This window comes from Dendropsophus ebraccatus, chromosome 2 (assembly GCF_027789765.1).
Source record: "Dendropsophus ebraccatus isolate aDenEbr1 chromosome 2, aDenEbr1.pat, whole genome shotgun sequence".
NCBI lineage: Eukaryota > Metazoa > Chordata > Amphibia > Anura > Hylidae > Dendropsophus > Dendropsophus ebraccatus.
In genome coordinates, this window is record NC_091455.1 from 142,748,068 (window position 1) to 142,767,924 (window position 19,857).

Genomic DNA, 19,857 nt, shown 5'->3' on the forward strand with positions numbered 1-19,857 from the left:
AACGCGCCTCTACATAAATCCCCTGAGCTCCGGAGCTGCAGGGGCATTTGTAAGCCCGGCGTAAGAAACGCCGGACTTCATAAATGTCCCCCATAGTATACATTCTGACCGGGATCCCTAGCGGCGCTGCAAAAAACTGACATAAATTTTCTGCGGCCGCTATTCAATGAATACTCCCTCCCTAACGTATATAGGGCGCTGCGATTGGGTGACAAGAGTGCAATAGAAGAATACAGAGAAGAGGTGATAGGAGAGAAGAAAGCAGAAATCCTACTGGTTCACAGATTCTGCTACACATAAACACAATAACCCTTTGCGATCCTTCAGCTGTGCAGCTTCCATACATCTATATATAATATAGCGACATCTAGGGGTCAACTCTTGATACTACTTTTACTAAACTAAGACCACAAAAAGTACAGACTTTTGTGAAGGGTGTGAATAATAGTAACACCCCTAGTGGGACACCACATTTTCATTGGCTGGAGCACATCACATGGCTTCCGGGCTAAGCAAGCTGGAAGCCATGTGATGCGCTCCAGCCAATGAAAAAGCTGCTGGTGCGCATGTGCACCGGCAGCCTTTTCCTCTCTCATTTACTGCTGTGGAAGACACAGAGGAGGAAGAGGGCCCCCTGCTGTAACCACATCAACCCAAGATGGCGCCCGGGAGAAGAGGACAGGGTCGACAGTGATTTGGTATGTATACTTTATTTAACTTCTAGGGGTCAGAGGGGGGGGAGAGAAGGGGGGGAACGGGGCCAGACAGCTTATTAACACACATAACAAAGTTATATAACTTTGTAATGTGTGTTAATTAAGCAGAAAAAGTAAATGGCTTTACTACCCATTTAATGGCTAATAATTGCTGTTTTTTAAAACTACTCTCATCCTGAGAACTTCCCTATACAATCAGTGCGCCCCTCTCCTGACATCCTCTGTGCTGCTGGGGCCCTGATTCTTTATGTATATCTCACTCTGTAAATTTCTGTATAAAATCAGCACACTCCTCTCCTGACATCCTCTGTGCTGCTGGGGCCCTGCTTCTTTATGTATATCTCACTATGTGAATTTCCGTATAAAATCAGCACACTCCTCTCCTGACATCCTCTGTGCTGCTGGTGACCCTGCTCCTTACTCTATGTAACTCTCAATCTGTGACCTCCCCTATAAACACAGTAAACTCCTCTCTTGACATCCTCTGTGCTGCTGGGATCCTGCACCTTCTTTTATGTTACTCCCCAAAAAATAAAAAAATACTAACAGGTATATTATACACATATTGTGCTGTATACTGTACCAGCAATCTAAGGGGGGCAGTTTTTTTTTTAAATAAAACACAAAATAAAATAAAGCCCCTAATTATTACACATAAAAAAACCAAAACACATTCATATTATGATGCTGGGAAATTGCATATCTGTGGAAGAATTGCAACTAGACCATCTGATGCGCATTAAAGGGAATCAATGACTGGAAAAGCATGACTGCATTTATAAATACCCCCCAGCACTGTGAATATACCCACACATGTGAATATACCCATAATCCGCAGTAGCTCTAGTTTACTACTGTGCAGACTCTTAAGGCCCTATTACACCACGCGATTATCGGCCGTATTTGACCGATAAACGCTTGTTGTAATAGCTGGGGTTAAAGGACAACGATCTGCTGACATGCACAATGTCGGCTGACCCTTGTCTTTTAACATGTTGAAAAATTCTTCAACGATAACAATGGTCTGCTAGCCATTGTGCCAAAGGAGCGGCAGCAGCAGACCGCCGCTATCTCCTATGGGCTCCTCAGACGATCTTTAGCCTCTCCCGCACTTCCCTGTGCCCCCCCTCATTCTTACCAGCTTGCTGTTGGTGCATGTAATAGCGCCGGCAACGAGCAGAGAACAAGGAGTGAGCGCTGATCTGACAGGTCTGTGCTCACTTGCTCCTTCTGATCGGTCATAACAAAATGGCACCATACAGTCGTAAAAAAAAAAAACGCCTGCTCCGCCTCTTTCAACTCACAAACACAAGAGGAAGGAAGGTAGGAAGTCACCAGCAGGAAGGGCAAGACCAAATTTGCAGCAGTCAAGTTATATGTTGCTTGCCTTCACCAGTTTTCCATGTTAGCTCTCTGTTGGTCAAGGATAGGAAATATGAAAAAATTGTATGAAATTTTTTATATTTCCTGAGAAAAATACATGAATACATTTCACCTCTAAAAAATAATAATAATTAGGTGACACATTCCCTTCAATAGAACACTATAACACACTACTGCTATAGCCTCACTGTGTACTTCTAGCACAGGTCTGCTGTATAACAATCATATTGGGTGGGAAATATATGTGCTGCTGCTTTGGACTAAAGAAAAGTGAATATATGGTAGGTAAAAAGTACACTTTCTTTTATGTTCTATACAGTAGCAACACCAATAGAGATTTAGCAACTATCCATTATGCTGCGTTTACACGGAACGATTATTGTGCGAATTTGCACAATAACGATCGAATTTGAACGATAATCGTACGTTTGAACGCAGCGAACGATCAAACGACGAGCAAGAAATCGTTCATTTTGATCTTTGAACATGTTCTTAAATCGTTGTTTGCAAAAAATTTGCAGATCGTTCCGTGTAAACAGTCGTTCACCGATTTTACTTATGTGCGAGATAGGCTTATGGGATCGCAAAACGATTTTTCCGTATGATATATCGTTCCGTCTAAACGCTGATCGTTATAGGAAAAAAAAAACATTACTTCGAAATCGTTAATCGTACGATCAGGCGAATTATCGTTCCGTGTAAACGCAGCATTAGGGTAGGTAGTTATGCGCCTCGGATTGTAGTGCCATATTGAAAATACAACTCATACTGCTAAAAACAAGTCCTCATACCACTACATTTACAGAAAAATAAAGTTATTGCTCTCTGAATGGGGCAGTGCAAAAGCAAAACCATTTCTGTGGCCCATAATGCTAAAATAAGCCAATGCCAAAAGGGTTAATTAGCTTGGACCAGTATAAGACCCCCCATAGACAACCCTGACCTTTCATCAATAAACATGAGGGTGGATACTTAGGACCCTCATCCAGCTGAGCCTGCAGTAAGTCCACCCTGTCTGATTTTAAGTTGTCACTTCTGAAATTCTCAAGCATCATTTGTTTTTTCTGCTTCCTCCCTAGAGCTATAGTCAACAGTGTGGCATTTTTATGGCGTGATTGAAAGCAGGTATGTTCAGCTGTTGTGAAATGCTCCTGAGCAGCAGAGAGAATATGTGGTGAAGCGTTTGATAAAAAAGAACAGATGTTTTTGACAGTTGAGAAGAATTTCTTTCATCTTCTTTCTGAAAAAAATTGTAGTTTGATATGGATAGACAATTTATGATAATAGGAAACAAAAAAAACATAAGCGAGTGGCACTCCCTAGTGTAGCATTGTAAGATTTCAAAAAGGGCCTTTGCTAGTAGTGAAGAATGACCACTAACCTTTGTGAGTACTGTAGGCATCCAACAACAGACCACAGCAGCTCCTCCCTGTATAGTCAGCTGGAAAACCAATCCTTAATCCTCTACATAACAATTTAAAAATTGGGCCTTTTGCTTTTTTTTTTTTTTTTTGCTGTGTTGTAGCTTTACTGTAAATACAAAAGAGTTAGGGTATGTTCACACTGAGCAAATGGGGCGGAATTCCACTGCGGAATCCCGCCTGCTTCGGTGTCGCACAACGTCTCTATAGGAAGGCCCGCACCTCCGCTCAAAGACTTGACATGTCATTGACATGTGTAGGTTTGGATCTCTGCTTGCTGCCTGTGAATGAAAAAATCCATCCAGACTCTAGGTCCATCCAGACTCTAACAAAATCTATAACACTTACAATAAACAGAGTTGAGTCACAAAGACAGGAACATATGCCTGCATTCACTGACAGCAAGCAGAGATAGAACTATAACTTTTCATATTACAGAAACATAGGCTCAGGGACACATATAAGTCTATGGAAGCGGCACAGGTGCATGGAGATAATGCAGATAATCTCTCCTGGGGGTCGGGTTAACAAGTCAATAGACAGCTAACCCAGCCCCCAGAGAGATTACATGTCCTGTGACTACAAAAGGGAGGGGGGAAGAGGGAGCAGAGTGTGGTCACAGTGGACCCAGAGTAGATTATTTTACATATCCAGGCTGGTTTCACACGCTGTAACTGTGCGGCTGTATTTTTTATGCGGCTGTAAATGTGCGGGTGAAACTACGGCCGTGGGAAAAAATAGACATGCGGCTCAAAACATACGGTCATTTACTTGGAAATCTGGTTCAACTAAAAATAACAAATAAAATGTTAAGAAAGTGATGGAAACACCTCTGGATGCATCTGGGAAAGCAGGGAACACAGTTTACATGACTCGCTATTACCGGGGTTTGCGATCCTCTGCACTATAGCCGATGTCTCTCATGGTTAATATATTGAATTAATAAAACACATTTTCTGTCTAATAAAGTCCCTTTTATTGTTCAATAATTAAATGTAAACGATTCCATCATTTTGCAATTAAATATACTGTTAAAATAAATATATATATAAATAAATGTATATTTATATATATATTTATTTTTTGACAGTATATTTAATTGCACAATGATGGATTCGTTAGAATTAAATTATTGAACAAAGAAACTGTATTTATTTAAACGAAAATGTGTTTTATTCATTAAATATTAATTAGTACAGGAAGCACTATAAGCCGGTAATTCATATGCCGGCAATAGAGCATTCTGTACTAATCATCACTTTACTTTAATGAAAACATCAAATGTTTCTTCTAATTATGTTATGACAATAACATTATTAGAAGAAACATTTAGAATTATATGTGCGCTCAGCTGATTGGCTGATCGGCTGAGCGCACATATAAAGAGCCGGTCCGCAGTACAGTCACTTCATTGTGCTGCGGACCAGCGAAGAGGACACATCGGGGTGAGTATAGAGCTCTCCCCACCCCCTCCCCGGCACTGCACCCCTCCCAGCAAGGAAGGGGGGTCACTTAACCCCTTCCTTGCTGGGATGGGTGCAGTCTGACATCAGTCTGGCCCCCCGGGGGTTAAGGGGGATGCAGTACATCCTCCCTTAACCCCTTGGGGGTCAGACTGTAAGCAGCGATCTGTAAAGATGCTGCATACTGTAAGGAGCACAACACCGCTCACAATGATGGGTGTTGTGCTCCTGTTTGTGTGTTTTGTGTGTTTCTCCCTTTTTGTTTTTCAGATATCGGTATCCTGGGGATTACGTCGGATTCCATGGACTACGTCGATGACCAGCGGTTGTTCTTTGAATTTTTTTTAATAAAATGGTCAATGAGGGTTGTGGGGGTGTTTTTATTTGAATAAAAAAATTTGTAAACTTGTGTCTTGTCTTTATTTCTTTACTTTATAGACTTAGTAGTGGAAGCCGTCTAATAGACGGAATCCATTACTAAGTTGGGGCCTAGTGTTAGCCGGTATAAAATGGCTAACACTAACCCCCCATTATTACCCCAGTACCCAATGCCACCAGGGGTACTGGGAAGAGCCGGGTGCCAGTGGTCCCGGAGCGTCAATATTGGCGCTCCTGGACCGGGCGGCAGCAGGCTGGTAAGATTTAGGCTGGGGAGGGCCTAAACCAATGGCTCTTCCCACCCTGGTGTTACCAGGCTGCTGTCGTTTGGTTTTTAACCCGGCTGGTTATAAAAATAGGGGGGACCCTATGCGTTTTTTTTTTTAAATAAATAAATAATTAAAAAAAAACGCATAGGGTCCCCCCTATTTTTATAACCAGCCGGGTTAAAAACCAAACGACAGCAGCCTGGTAACACCAGGGTGGGAAGAGCCATTGGTTTAGGCCCTCCCCAGCCTTAATCTTACCAGCCTGCTGCCGCCCGGTCCAGGAGCGCCAATATTGACGCTCCGGGACCACTGGCACCCGGCTCTTCCCAGTACCCCTGGTGGCATTGGGTACTGGGGTAATAATGGGGGGTTAGTGTTAGCCATTTTATACCGGCTAACACTAGGCCCCAACTTAGTAATGGATTCCGTCTATTAGACGGCTTCCACTACTAAGTCTATAAAGTAAAGAAATAAAGACAAGACACAAGTTTACAAATTTTTTTATTCAAATAAAAACACCCCCACAACCCTCATTGACCATTTTATTAAAAAAAAATTCAAAGAACAACCGCTGGTCATCGACGTAGTCCATGGAATCCGACGTAATCCCCAGGATACCGATATCTGAAAAACAAAAAGGGAGAAACACACAAAACACACAAACAGGAGCACAACACCCATCATTGTGAGCGGTGTTGTGCTCCTTACAGTATGCAGCATCTTTACAGATCGCTGCTTACAGTCTGACCCCCAAGGGGTTAAGGGAGGATGTACTGCATCCCCCTTAACCCCCGGGGGGCCAGACTGATGTCAGACTGCACCCATCCCAGCAAGGAAGGGGTTAACTGACCCCCCCTTCCTTGCTGGGAGGGGTGCAGTGCCGGGGAGGGGGTGTGGAGAGCTCTATACTCACCCCGATGTGTCCTCTTCGCTGGTCCGCAGCACAATGAAGTGACTGTACTGCGGACCGGCTCATTATATGTGCGCTCAGCCGAACAGCCAATCAGCTGAGCGCACATATAATTCTAAATGTTTCTTCTAATAATGTTATTGTCATAACATAATTAGAAGAAACATTTGATGTTTTCATTAAAGTAAAGTGATGATTAGTACAGAAAGCTCTATTACCGGGAATATGAATTACCGGCTTATAGTGCTTCCTGTACTAATTAATATTTAATGAATAAAACACATTTTCTTGGAAATAAATTCAGTTTCGTTTGTCAATAATTTAATTCTAACGAATCCATCATTGTGCAATTAAATATAATGTCAAAAAATAAATATATAGATAAATATACATTTATTTATATATCTATTTTTTTTAACAGTATATTTAATTGCAAAATGATGGATTCGTTAGAAATAAATTATTGATCAACGAAAGTGTCTTGATTACAAATAAAATGTCTTTGATTAATTTAATATAGTAACTATTAGAGGCATCGGCATTCGGCATCATTCCCGGCTATTTTTGAAGTACTTTGTACGGACCGCCTGTCAATCCTCGGCCGCATATTCAGCCGCAAATAATGGTCTTGTTCATTTTTTACGGGTCCGTTTAAGATAGGGCCGTAGATTCATACATAGTGTGCACTGTGCAGCCGCATATCCTATACTTCACAGCATACACACGAACCCTCAAATATACGGGCGCACTATTACATCCGTACATACGGCCGCACTATTACTACGTGTGAAACAAGGGCCAGAGCGCAAAGGAATGAGAAAAAAAAAACAGGGAAAGGGTGCAAGATAGGTTAAACATGTATATTAGACATAGGGTGGTATTGGCAAGGGATTTGGGATTTAGAATATTGTTTTTGTCATCCGGATAAACCCTTTAAAGGTACTTATTCTTGAATAAGTGATTGCGGGGGCCTCGAGCGGGGATTGCAGGAGCTCAGCTTTTAGTATGACTGCCAGGCCTCCACTGTATCTATCAGGAATGGAGAATACACTGTTCATAATATAAAACATAATAAAATTTTAAAAAAAATCCCCATACAATAAAAAATTCGTTTTCCATTCTTCTATATAAAACGTAGAAAATAAAATAAAAATATACATATTAGGTGTCGCCACATTCGTTACAATCTGAACAATAACATTATCCTGAACAATCTGAACAATTATTGTTTATCCTGCACAGTGAACACGGCAGAAAATGTTTTCTTTTTTAAAGTCATACGTATTACAAAATGGTACCAATAAAGTACAACTAGTTCCGCAAAAAAATATAAGCCCTCATATGGCTATATCGATGGAAAAATTAAAAGGTTATACCACTTGGAAGGTGACCATGGAAATGTACTGGGAAAAAAAGTTGTTTTTTTTATTAAAAAAAGCTAATACAAACGGCTGTACACAATTGCATCTGTGTTTGTTTTTTTATATATTAAAGGGACAGCAAAAACAAAGTTTGAACCAAGCCTTAAAGAAGTACATTTATACAACAAAAACAAAGCAACGAGAAATTGATTGATTGACATGAACCTGTGATTTGTGGTCTGTGAGAAGGAGTAAACATTTTATTTGCAAATATAATTGACTTCTCCAACTCCCTTCAACTTTGGGAACACTGTCTGATCCATCTTTGCAAAAGTGAAGCAAACTGTAGACTGATATTGATTTTTTGGGGTTTTGTTATACTGAAAGAGAGGACTCAATCCCATAACAATGCAAAAAATTAAGATGTACTACGAAAATCTAGGTAAGTAAATCAAAAAAGGATGTCATGGATCTAGGTATTCATATATGAGGAAATAACATAAGAAAAGGCAGATGTTAAAATAATTTTTTTGTACAGCAGATCTTAAAAACATATTTTAAAAAAGTCATATTAGATTTGGTTCACAGAAGACAGAAAGGGATGGGATCCCAACAACTCCATCAATAAAGGAAATTATATGTGTCACAGGAAAGATGAATGCAGCATGTTATCAGGCAAATTTGCACTCCTCAGCCCGGAAGCTGCGCATGGGACGTATTTGGACATTCCAACATGACAACAATCCAAAACACAAGGCCAAATCAACCTGTTATTGGCTACAGCAGAACAAAGTGAAGGTTCTGGAGTGGCCATCTCAGTTTCCTGAACTAAATATCATTGAGCCACTCTGAGGAAATCTCAAGTGTGCACTTCATGCAAGACAGTCCAGGAATTTACAGGAACTGGAGTTTCTTTTGCCAAGAATAATAACAAACCTCATCCACAAGTACCACAAAAGACTTCAAGCTGTCATTGATGTTAGATGGGGCAATACACGGTATTAAAGGGGTTATCCAGTGCTACAAAATCATGGCCACTTTCTTCCAGAGATAGCACCACTCTTGTCTCCAGCTTGGGTGGGGTTTTGCTGCTCAGTTCCATTGAAGTGAATGGAGCTTAATTACAAACAGCTCCTGAACTGGAGACAAAAGTCGTGTTGTCTCTGAAAGAAAGTGGCCATGTTTTTGTAGCACTGGATAACCCCTTTAAGAACTGGGGTATGTAAACTTTTGATCAAGGTCATTTTGATGTTTTTGGTTGTCATTATTATTTAAAAAGAGAAAACACAATAGTTTGACAATACATGGCTTCACCCAACCACTTACCATAAGTGGAAAAAAAGTTGTTGTTTTATCATTCATATTCTTTGAAAAAAAGGACAAGAAAAGGAAACAAAAAGAATGTTGGGGTATGTAAACTTTTGAACTTAACTAACTGTATATGCATATTTTTATTGTTTTCTCCTATGGTTTAGTACATAATTCTTTTAACCACATTATTTTATCATGTTATTTTTTGTATATAATTAAAATTATATTTTTTGTCCATTACATGCTTTTTTTCCCTTTTGGATTAATTAAAGTGTTACTGTTGTTATAATTTTAAAAACGACAGTAGATGTGATATAAAGCAAGTTTGTAATTTACATTAATTTTTTTTTTTATATCATGCATTAAAACAAAGCTATGCTTACCAGAAATCCAGGTCCAGTCTCCTGAAGGCAGCTTTTTAGTGTTGTACTGGTTGAAAAAGAAAAGGAATTCCAGGCCATCTGAGCGCTCACAGAGAAGACAGTCATTTGATTGATGGACACATTGAGCCTTGAATCTCTGTACTGGCTGGGACTTGCGTTTAGTCTCTTTTTTTCAACCAGCACAAAATGAAAAAAGGTGATTTTAGGAGACTGGACCTGGATGTATATTTTAGTTATAAATTATATATTACTAACTATAAAATATATAATTAATGCCAATTGCAAACATACTTTATATCACATCTATTGTTGATTTTGGGCATTAAAATGACAGTGACACTTTAAACTAAGACTAGATGGCTATAATAATTGTATATTACATTAGATTGTCAACAACTAAAATTTTTGCCACTAAGTTAACATTTGATATATGTTTTTTATTCTGTTATCATTCGCAGACTGCTATTCACCACAAGACAACATTACATATCTTCATTCCATCTACCACCACCCATAGAGCAGCTGCTACAGAAATGCCGACTAGAAAACATGATAAACATACTGGTTTCACTTCCATGCATGACTTAAATAGCAGCTTAGTATTTAAAGGAATATCCCTTGTTGTGTCTTAGCAGATTACCTTCTTTTTTTTCCATGTATGCATAGATTGCCATAAAGCACATGCTAAAATCAAGATGTATTCCAGAGGAAAAACTTTGTTTTTAAATCAACTGGTGTCAGAAAGTTATACAGACTTGTAATTTACTTGTTTAAAAATCTTCAGTCTTTCAGTACTTAGCAGCTGCTTTTTGTTCTACATGAAGTAGAGTTTTCTGTCCAGTCTGATACAGTGCTCTCTGCTATCACCTCTGTCCGTTATGAGAACTGTCCAGAACAATAGTGAATCCCCACAGAAAACAAACATCTCCTGAATTGGACAGTTCCTGTCACAAACTGAAGTGGTAGCAGAGAGCACCATGACTGGACAGAATATACCACTTCCTGCAGGACATACAGCAGCTGATAAGTACTGGAAGGCTTGGTATTTTTAAATAGAAGTAATTTACAAATCTGTTGATTTCTCCGGAGTACCCCTTTAAAATGTGATTTGAAGAATAGGTTGACTGCCTGTGAACCAGATTGTCTTGTTCTGAGTAAGGAGAATTCACCTGTCATTCTTGAGTGCGCAGAAGGGCACACACAGTGCTCTGCAAAGTCCTACTGGTATGCATATTTAGTGTCACTAAATATCTTCTTTGTAAAACCACTTTGATCATTGCTTGCTGTAGAAACCTTGATTTATTAGAACACATAGATCAATCCAAAGGGGTTTTCTGGTTTAGGAAACTCATTTTTAAATATTGTTTTATGTATATAGAGTTAGCAGAAGGTGGCCCACCATTCTGGCATTTCAATCCAGTCTTTCAGATACCAGCTGTATCTTTAGGCCCTGCCTCCTCCAGAATGGTTGACAGCCGAAGGAGGCGTGGCCTGAAGATATAATGGACAGCTGAAGGACTGGAGAGACATGCTGGATCACAAGCCACAAGTAAACACTGCATGTCATCTGGAAACTGACAGCGCAGATAGATACATATCTGTGCTGTCAGTTTCCAGGGCTGCACAAATAATACAAGGATTGTTCTTGCAGCCCAGCAGCTGAATTTGTTCTGCCATGTAAAGGCACCACAAATGAGCGCCCGTATGAAAAACGTTTATAATATCCAATCCATAGCGCCCCATTGATGTCCTGCACAGTAATCCTTCTGTACCTCCACACTGTAGTTTTTTTTTGGACAAAAACAAACAAACTACTCCCCTCTTCCATCCGGCCGCAGGAAAAACTGACATGTTTTTTTATGCACAGACATGTCAGTTCACACAATCCATTGTGTGCAGCTGTGAATTGGAATGTGGGTGCATCCGAACTCACCTGAAATAAAGATCATCCAGGACGATCTTCAGTAACTCCGGCCGTTCTGTGACCCGGCTGGGTCACAGAACAGCCGGTGGTATACTCAATGTGAACATGGCCTTGAAGAGAAAGACAGAGCAGATAGCTGAACGTTCACTGCTCTGTGCTGTCAACTGTGTCTGCTCCCTTAGGACACAGACACTTGACAGCAGCAGTGCCTCTGTACTGTACAGGGGCCAGGAGCCCAACGCCAGACTGGAGCCCCTGCTACTATACCCACATTCTGTGGTGCAACTATTACCATTGTGCGCCCTGGAATATGGGTACATGCCAGGGACTTCTTGGACTCCTTACTACTGTACTATCATAAGTGGCCATCTATGCAATTGCATGGGTGGCTACTCATTAGGCAGCAGCAGCTGGTGTTTCCCTTTCACGGCCTGTGCAATCTGCTGTCTAAGGCGAGATACTAATTTGGCCTTATGTAAGATGCACCCTTTATTGAGCTGTTTATCGTATTATCATTAAATTGGTGTTTAAGAAAAATGAGCTACATATTAGTAATAAAAAATGTAAACTTACAGGACAATTATCTCTAAATCCATCTTTATACCAGTAGACAATTTTTTTTACCAGAATTTCCAACATGATCAATATTTCCCCTTTTATACACCATGTACAAAATATTGTGAATTGAGGGTGACACATTTGGTCGTATGAGGTGAATTGGTCAATAACATTAAAGTAACTGTACCAGCAACTAATTTAGTTAGATCAGTTAGATCTTCATAGCACCAATCCAACAAAGAAATTGTTTTAAAGAGGCCCAATATCTGCCATATTTATAATTATCTGACAAACAGGGTTTATGTACCAAATGTATTGCAAGGCATCCACTACACCTTTCACAGAGGAAAGAGCAGAACCACTTCAATGTCGAAAAGCCACATGTGATATCATATATTTCTAACGTCTCACTTATTAGAGTCTGAAATTGAATGGTACTATAAAGCGACTCTGTACCCACAATCTGACCCCGTTCGGCAGGTGATGCAGTTATTGTCATAAAAACAACTTTTAATCTTGCAGCGCTGTGTCTAACGGCCGGGGCTTACATTTGTATATGCATTAGGCTGGCACAACCTCTCCGTCCTTCCTCCCCACCCTCCTCATCATTAGGAATGATCCAGGAACATTTACTGCTGTTTAAGCTTTGCACAGGTTTATTAACGATCCAGCCCATGTTCATTATACACACAGGTGGGGAATAGGAAGCAATCTGCCTGGAGCATTCCTAATGATGAGGAGGGTGGGGAGGAAGGACAGAGAGGGTGTTCCAGCCTAATGCATATACAAATGTAAGCGCCGGCCGATAGACACAGCGCTGCAGGATTAAAAGTTGTTTTTATGGCAATAACTGCATCACCTGCCGAACGGGGTCAGATTGTGGGTACAGAGTCGCTTTATAGTACCATTCAATTTCAGACTCTAATAAGTGAGCCGTTAGAAATATATGATACCACATGTGGCTTTTCGACATTGAAGTGTTTCTGCTCTTTCCTCTGTGAAAGGTGTAACGGACCCCAGGACAGATCTTGGATTAAAAGCATCTATCTGAAGGTACAAGTGGTTTGGGGGGTCAGATTGTGGGTACAGAGTCACTTTAAGCTTCAGCTGGGAAATCTCGATGATTAGGGGATTCCATAGTGAAATGTACATTGGTGCTGTTTCTAATACATGCCAAACTAGTGGAAAATTTATTTGCTCTTGGGCTAAAGGAGCAACTGTGCATATATGTATAATGCATATATGCTAATGCATATAATGGAACTCTATTCAGTTACTAGATTGCTTATATCTATCTATCATATATCATGTAATAAAAGTATTGAATTCTAAATAAATATATTTTTAAAGGAGCTACTTGAAATTCTAGATGTTGATAACAACCCATCTAATCCACACAGGTAAAGAAATCAAACTATAGTTCTCCATAAATTAAAGGGGATGTCCTTCTGGATGTCCTATGCTTTTTTTAAAGGGGATGTCCTATGCTTTTTTTTTGTTATCAAATCTCTTTTTATTTAAAGATTTTATTTTATTTAAAGAACTATAGAAAGCATATGGGTGATGGATCAGCATGAACAGAGCATTAAAAGGGGGTGAAGAACAAGAGGGGGTTGGATGGTGTACAGTCCAAAAGTCCAAAAATATTGGTATATATTCCACATAATCCACGTAGGCGTCTCCTATAAACACACAGCAGAGCTAAGGTCAGGCAGAGACAAAGGCATCCAAGAGTCCATTTAAGAGAATGCGATCAGAGTTCAGCATTTAAAGTCCAACGGTCATACAGTATGTTTATGCTAAGAGGTGCAGGTCATAAACCAACATAAGGCAGAGTATACCGGAGTGCATTCAGTATGTCGTACAGGAGGTGGTGTATTCTTTCCAGTCTGACATGCTGCTCTCTGCTGCCATCTCCATCAGTGACAGTAACTGTCCAGAGCAGAAGAGACTTTCTATGGGGATTTACTACTGATCTGGACAGTTCCTGTGACAGACAGAGGTGGCAGCAAAGAGCACTTTTTCACTTCCTGCAGGGCATTTATTTGCTGATAAGTACTGTAAGTCTTGAAATTTTTTGAATAAAAAATAATTTGCATATCTATATATTTCTGGTACCAGTTGATTTGGAAAAAAAAAAAATCTTCTTTATTTTACCTGCTATGCCCGGACTGGCAATCTGCTCACCGAGCAAATGCTCGATGGTCTGCCCGGCTTGCCAGCCCATAGGCTGCTCTGGCTGCATAAAAAATGTTTTTGCTATTAAAAAACTATAAAAAAAAAAACTAATAGCAATGCCCGAGGCCGTGTTGATTAAAGTGTTTCTGTACCCACAATCTATCCCCCCAAACCGCTTGTACCTTCGGATAGCTGCTTTTACTCCAAGATCTGTCCTGGGGTCCGTTCGGCAGGTGATGCAGTTATTGTCCTAAAAAACAACTTTTAAACTTGCAGTCCTGCCCTAACCTTGCACCACCCCTTCTTCCCACCCTTTTCATCATTAGGAATGCCACTGGCAGGATATTTCCTATTCCTCTGCAGTGAAAACTGCACAGGTGCCTTAACAATCCAGCTCATGTGCAGTGTTCACACAGCTAATGAATAGGAGACTATCTGCCTAGGGCATTCTTAATGATGAAGAGGGGGTGGGGATAAGGGACAGAGAGGGTGTGCCAGCCTAATGCTCATACACTCTAGGCCACGGTCGTTTGGCACAGGGCTGCAAGTTTAAAGTTTTTTAGGACAATAACTGCGTCACCTACCGAACTGACCCAGGACAGATCTTGGATTAAAAGCAGCTATCCAAAGGTACAAGTGGTTTGGGGGGTCAGATTGTGGGTACAGAGTCGCTTTAAGCTGCTGTGGGCTGCTGCGGCGCTGAAAATGTGAGGGCAGCTGCCAAACACTAACCTTGTTGTGTCTGTGCTGCAAGACGGCCCGACACTGTGACTTCAGAGCTAGGGCCTGCATCAGCAACAGGCAGGAGGGCTCATTGGGCCGCCTGCTGCTGCATCCGGCGCTTTAACTAATCCATGGCCCTGACTGATAGAGAAAGGAGGAGCTACCAGCTCCCCGCTCTACCAATCACTCTAGCAGCCAATGTCTGCAGAGTGGGAATGTGGACAGAAGGCCAGGGGCTGCAATAAAACAGGTATGTATGGTTGTTTGATATGTATGGGATTTGCATAGAGGAGGACAACAAACAAATGGGATTGCCAATGGAAGGGCAACACCACACAGCACACTGTATTCTCTACCTGTAACACCACACAGCACACTGTATTCTCTACCTTTAACACCACACAGCACGCTGTATTTTCAACCTGTAACACCACACAGCACCCTGTATTCTCTACCTGTAACACCACACAGCACGCTGTATTCTCTACCTGTAACACCACACAGCACACTGTATTCTCTACCTGTAACACCACACAGCACGCTGTATTTTCAACCTGTAACACCACACAGCACACTGTATTCTCTACCTGTAACACCACACAGCACGCTGTATTCTCTACCTGTAACACCACACAGCGCACTGTATTCTCTACCTGTAACACCACACAGCACGCTGTATTTTCAACCTGTAACACCACACAGCACGCTGTATTCTCTACCTGTAACACCACACAGCACACTGTATTCTCTACCTGTAACACCACACAGCACACTGTATTCTCTACCTGTAACACCACACAGCACACTGTATTCTCTATCTGTAAGGCAGATATTGGAATAAAGTAAAGAACTTTTTAATTTTATTTTTTTTTCTTTTCATCTCCACGCACATATTATGATCAAGCATCTTTTATCTTTGAAATTGAGCCCCACAATAAGGATTTTATCCGATACTATCTTACATGGTATATACCGTTTATGCCTTGTTTTTTGTGCAGGTGGGATTGGCAGTGCCGGCTCTGATCCTCTGTACCGTTTAGCATCATTTAATTGTGTTACTGAATAATTTTTGTGTAGATACTGCAGTACTGCAGTGAAGCTCCAGCATGTGTGAACATAGCCCTAATTTCACTGCAAACTGTTGCACAATCAGTAAAGTTGCAGCAGCTGCTTTTGTCACTCCTCGCCTGCTCAGGTGTAGGCTTAAGAGGCTGGTCAGAGATGGTAAATCAATCAGGGGTTTGGGGGATGCAACCAAGCCTCCTGTGACATCACTCCCTGCTCCCTGTCTGCATCATCAGCCTGTGCTCAGCAAACACACTCAATGTGAGACAAAGGCATGGAATATTTATCTCCTAAGGTGGAGAGCAGAGGGATCAGGAGACAATGTGAATTGGCACAGAGGCCAGTTTTCTTCTCTTCCTGGAATTCTATCAGCTACCAGTGTGGTAGAACTGCACAGATACGTTAATACATTATATAGACACATCTATATAATTTTTAATGTACTTTTAATAGAAAAACTGTTTTTCTTATCTGGAGTTCCCCTGGGCTGTATGTGTGAGCTTTAAAAGGAGTATCATTTGCTATTTAGGGGCACAAAGTGGCCTGACTACCATCTGAAAAAAAAAATTAAATCCAACTGTTTATATATGGGGGCACTGTCGCTCTTTGCCGCAGTACACATAGGGAGTTGGTACTAAGGTGGAATAAGGTGCCTAAAATGTGTGTCTGTTAGATCCTGTGGGGACAAGTTATGGCCAGGGAAGTCTTCATGATGGCCGGAGCCAGACAGAGAAGTAAAGAAAAACCTCACTTGTGATTCATGCAGAGAAAATGCCCCCTGTAAGTCACTGCACTATAGTCACTTATAAACCTGCAGAACCTCCTGTATACATCTGGATATACCTCTATATGGTCACTACTTAGAGAGAATATTGGTCTTTATTAAAGATGAGTAACCTTAAGTGACTGTACCACCAGGCCCAGGCTGAAGCACTGGAGGCGGGCCGACCCATCCCCAGTGGAAAGAAACCCCAGCCCTTCCATGACGTGACTTCATTAGAATCAATGGAACCCTATCATAGAGGGGCTAGGGTTTCCTCCCACTAAGGGTGGGTCGGCCCGCCTCCAGTGCTTAAGCCTGGGCCTGGTGGTACAGTCACTTTACTGTATGTTTGCTCACCTCTAGTCTTTATATGGCATTTTATTCAGTGGCAGCACAGCAGTATTATCCAGTCAGGGTATGGCAGGATTATTTGTCCTTTATATAGTGGTTATATTGGTAATATTTGTGTTCATATAGTGGCTTTTATTCATTAACAGTATAATTGTATTACTCATTATGCGGTGGTAATGAAAGTCATTGTATGGTGGTATTATCTGTTACATGTATATTGCTATTATTGGTAATAATGGTCTCAGTACATAGAATTTGCTCAGTAACACTATGGTGGTGATAATATTCCTCCTTGTATACTGGTATTATTTGGGAACTGTATGAACTACTAGGTTATATATGGTATTATCATTCATAGAAAATTCTCTTTCTATGATGTTAATGTTTTATATTTGTGTGGTTGATGAAAACGGCTATTACTGTAACTAGTAGAGGGGCAATATGCTAGGCATCTGCTTAAACACAGCGCCAGTGCCGGCCAGCACCTGATGAAGAGGAGCAGTGCAGGAGGGTACGCCATGGGGCTGTCAGCTGTCACTCTGGTGTTGTAAGCTGCTCACCATTCCCAGAGTATAGAGCTGTGTAAGAGCCGCCCTGTGGAGGTCCTGCAGATAATAGAGGTGCATATGCTGTGTGCAGGGACTGTAGTGCTGAGTAGACATGACATGTGGGTATAGGCATGCCACTGCATTATAGAGGAAGCACTGTATACAGACTTGTTTAAATCTCCACAAGATTTTACTGATACAGCCGCACTTTAGTCTCTCCCAGCATCATATTGATACATGATGCCGAGAGGGCTGTGAGTCCACTGCGCAGCTACACGCTCTGTAGGGTCCGTAGACCACGGAGCATGAGAATAAGGTCTTAGACTATTCTCCATGTATAAATTAACTTGGATTACTGGATTTTGTGGGCTGGTGGCATTCATTTGCCAGGGCTGCTTTTTGGTTCCAGTCCAGCCCTGCTATGGCACTTTATAGTGTTGTAATTTGTGCACTGTATGACATTCCAGCAGGGCCTAACTGTGCATCTGGCAAGTCAGGAAAATGCCAGATGAGCTGGTGTGCTAAGTCCATGAACAGGTTGATGCCTTGTTTTTCCTAGCACTGAACCCTCCCTGCACTTAGTAAGATATCCGTCAGATTGGAGTCCTATATTGATGGACAGGAATGTTAGGTGCAGGGGTCCTGCCATCTCCTGTTTGCCCATTACAAGGTTCATCGGTCAACAACAAAAGCAGATAAGAATAGCAATGTGTGTGGTGTGTCCTGCTGACTGATATGTGTAGTGAGAGTTCTAGATGTATTGTCAATAGTACTGTATATGTCCATTGTGTTTACATTTTTTTTTTACAATTTCTAGTATACCAGCCCTCTCTTCTGAGTGCCTTGCTTAGTCTGGCCTCTCCCCATTGACCTGTCTGGGATGGGTGACCCCACGAGGAGTATTACTCCCGCCAGCTTAGCTCATTGGATCACCAAAGCATGCAAGCTCCCTCACCAAGTCAAGGTGAAGGCACCATGAGGGAGCCCCTCCACCCTAGCCCGATTACCCATCCCAACCATTAATTTACCTGTCCTTTGCTAATGCTGACCTTAACACGGACCCTCCCAGAGCCCTTCCCAGCCCTGCCCCAACCCCCTAAGGCTAGGTTCACACTGCGTTTTCAGCATCCGTTTAACGGATCCGTTTTTTTAAACGGTCAAAAAAGTAGTGTCAACAGTACCATTGTGCGTCAAAAAAAACGCACTCGTTTGGATCCGTTTTTTTTCTATAATGGAAGTCAATGGAATAAAGGATCAAAAACGGATGCACACAAATGCGTCCGTTTTTTGCAATCCGTTTTTTGCAAAAAATTGATCCGTTAAACGGATGCTGAAAATGCAGTGTGAACCTAGCGTAACATGGACCCTGCCAGCGCCCTTCCAAGCCCAGGCCTGCCCCAATCTTCTTCTTCCTCTTCTTCCGAGCCCAGGCCCGCCCCAGCTCCCTAACAAGGACCCTTCCGGCACCCTTCCCAGCCCAGGCCCCCCCACAGCCCCCTAATGCGGACCCTCTCAGCACCCTTCCCAGCCCAGGCCCCCCACAGCCCCCAAATAAGGACCCTCCCGGCACCCTTCCCAGTCCAGGCCCGCAACAGCCCCCTATTTTGGACCTCTGTCGCCCATAGCAACCAATCCCAGCTCAGCTTTCATTTAAGTAGAGCTCATGAAAATATTAAAGCTAAGCTGTGATTGATTGCTATGGCAACGGAGAACATTGCTACTGTAAGACTGCTTGATAAATCTACTCTATACGTTGTAATGGACATTCTGTGTAGAGCAGCACAATCTGTTGTTGAGGAGGCTGCAGACAACCCCATATTACTCTACGGTCCAGATTAGAGAGCTATGTATGATCTAAATGGCAGTAGCCTGTAACCTGTAGTGTTATATGGCCGTGTCTTTGAGATGACAGTTTTTTTCTTACAGATCTCCATGGCCGCCATTACTAATGTCCTCTATGTCCTGTACAGATAAGGCTGATAAATGTCAGCTAGTTACAGAGCCCCCTAACATGACCAGTCTCTCCCACATGATCAGTGTTTCTCTCCGCTGTCCTGTGTGTGGTGTGTACCAGTAACACTTACCAGTAGATGTTCTGAGATGTACTGGGGAGCTGTGCCGTCCATCAGGCGTCTGTGACAGTAAAAATGGG

General features: G+C 41.7%; 1 long non-coding RNA gene across 1 annotated transcript in view; it reads left to right on the forward strand.

The window, feature by feature from the left end:
• Positions 1–8,286, forward strand: part of LOC138783578 (uncharacterized) — a 51,610-nt gene extending 43,324 nt beyond the window's left edge. Inside the window, exons 3-4 of the long non-coding RNA XR_011361715.1 lie at positions 3,179–3,224; positions 8,035–8,286. This is a non-coding gene — a long non-coding RNA (uncharacterized lncRNA). The remainder of the gene's footprint in view (positions 1–3,178; positions 3,225–8,034) is intronic.
• Positions 8,287–19,857: the final 11,571 nt, after the last annotated feature.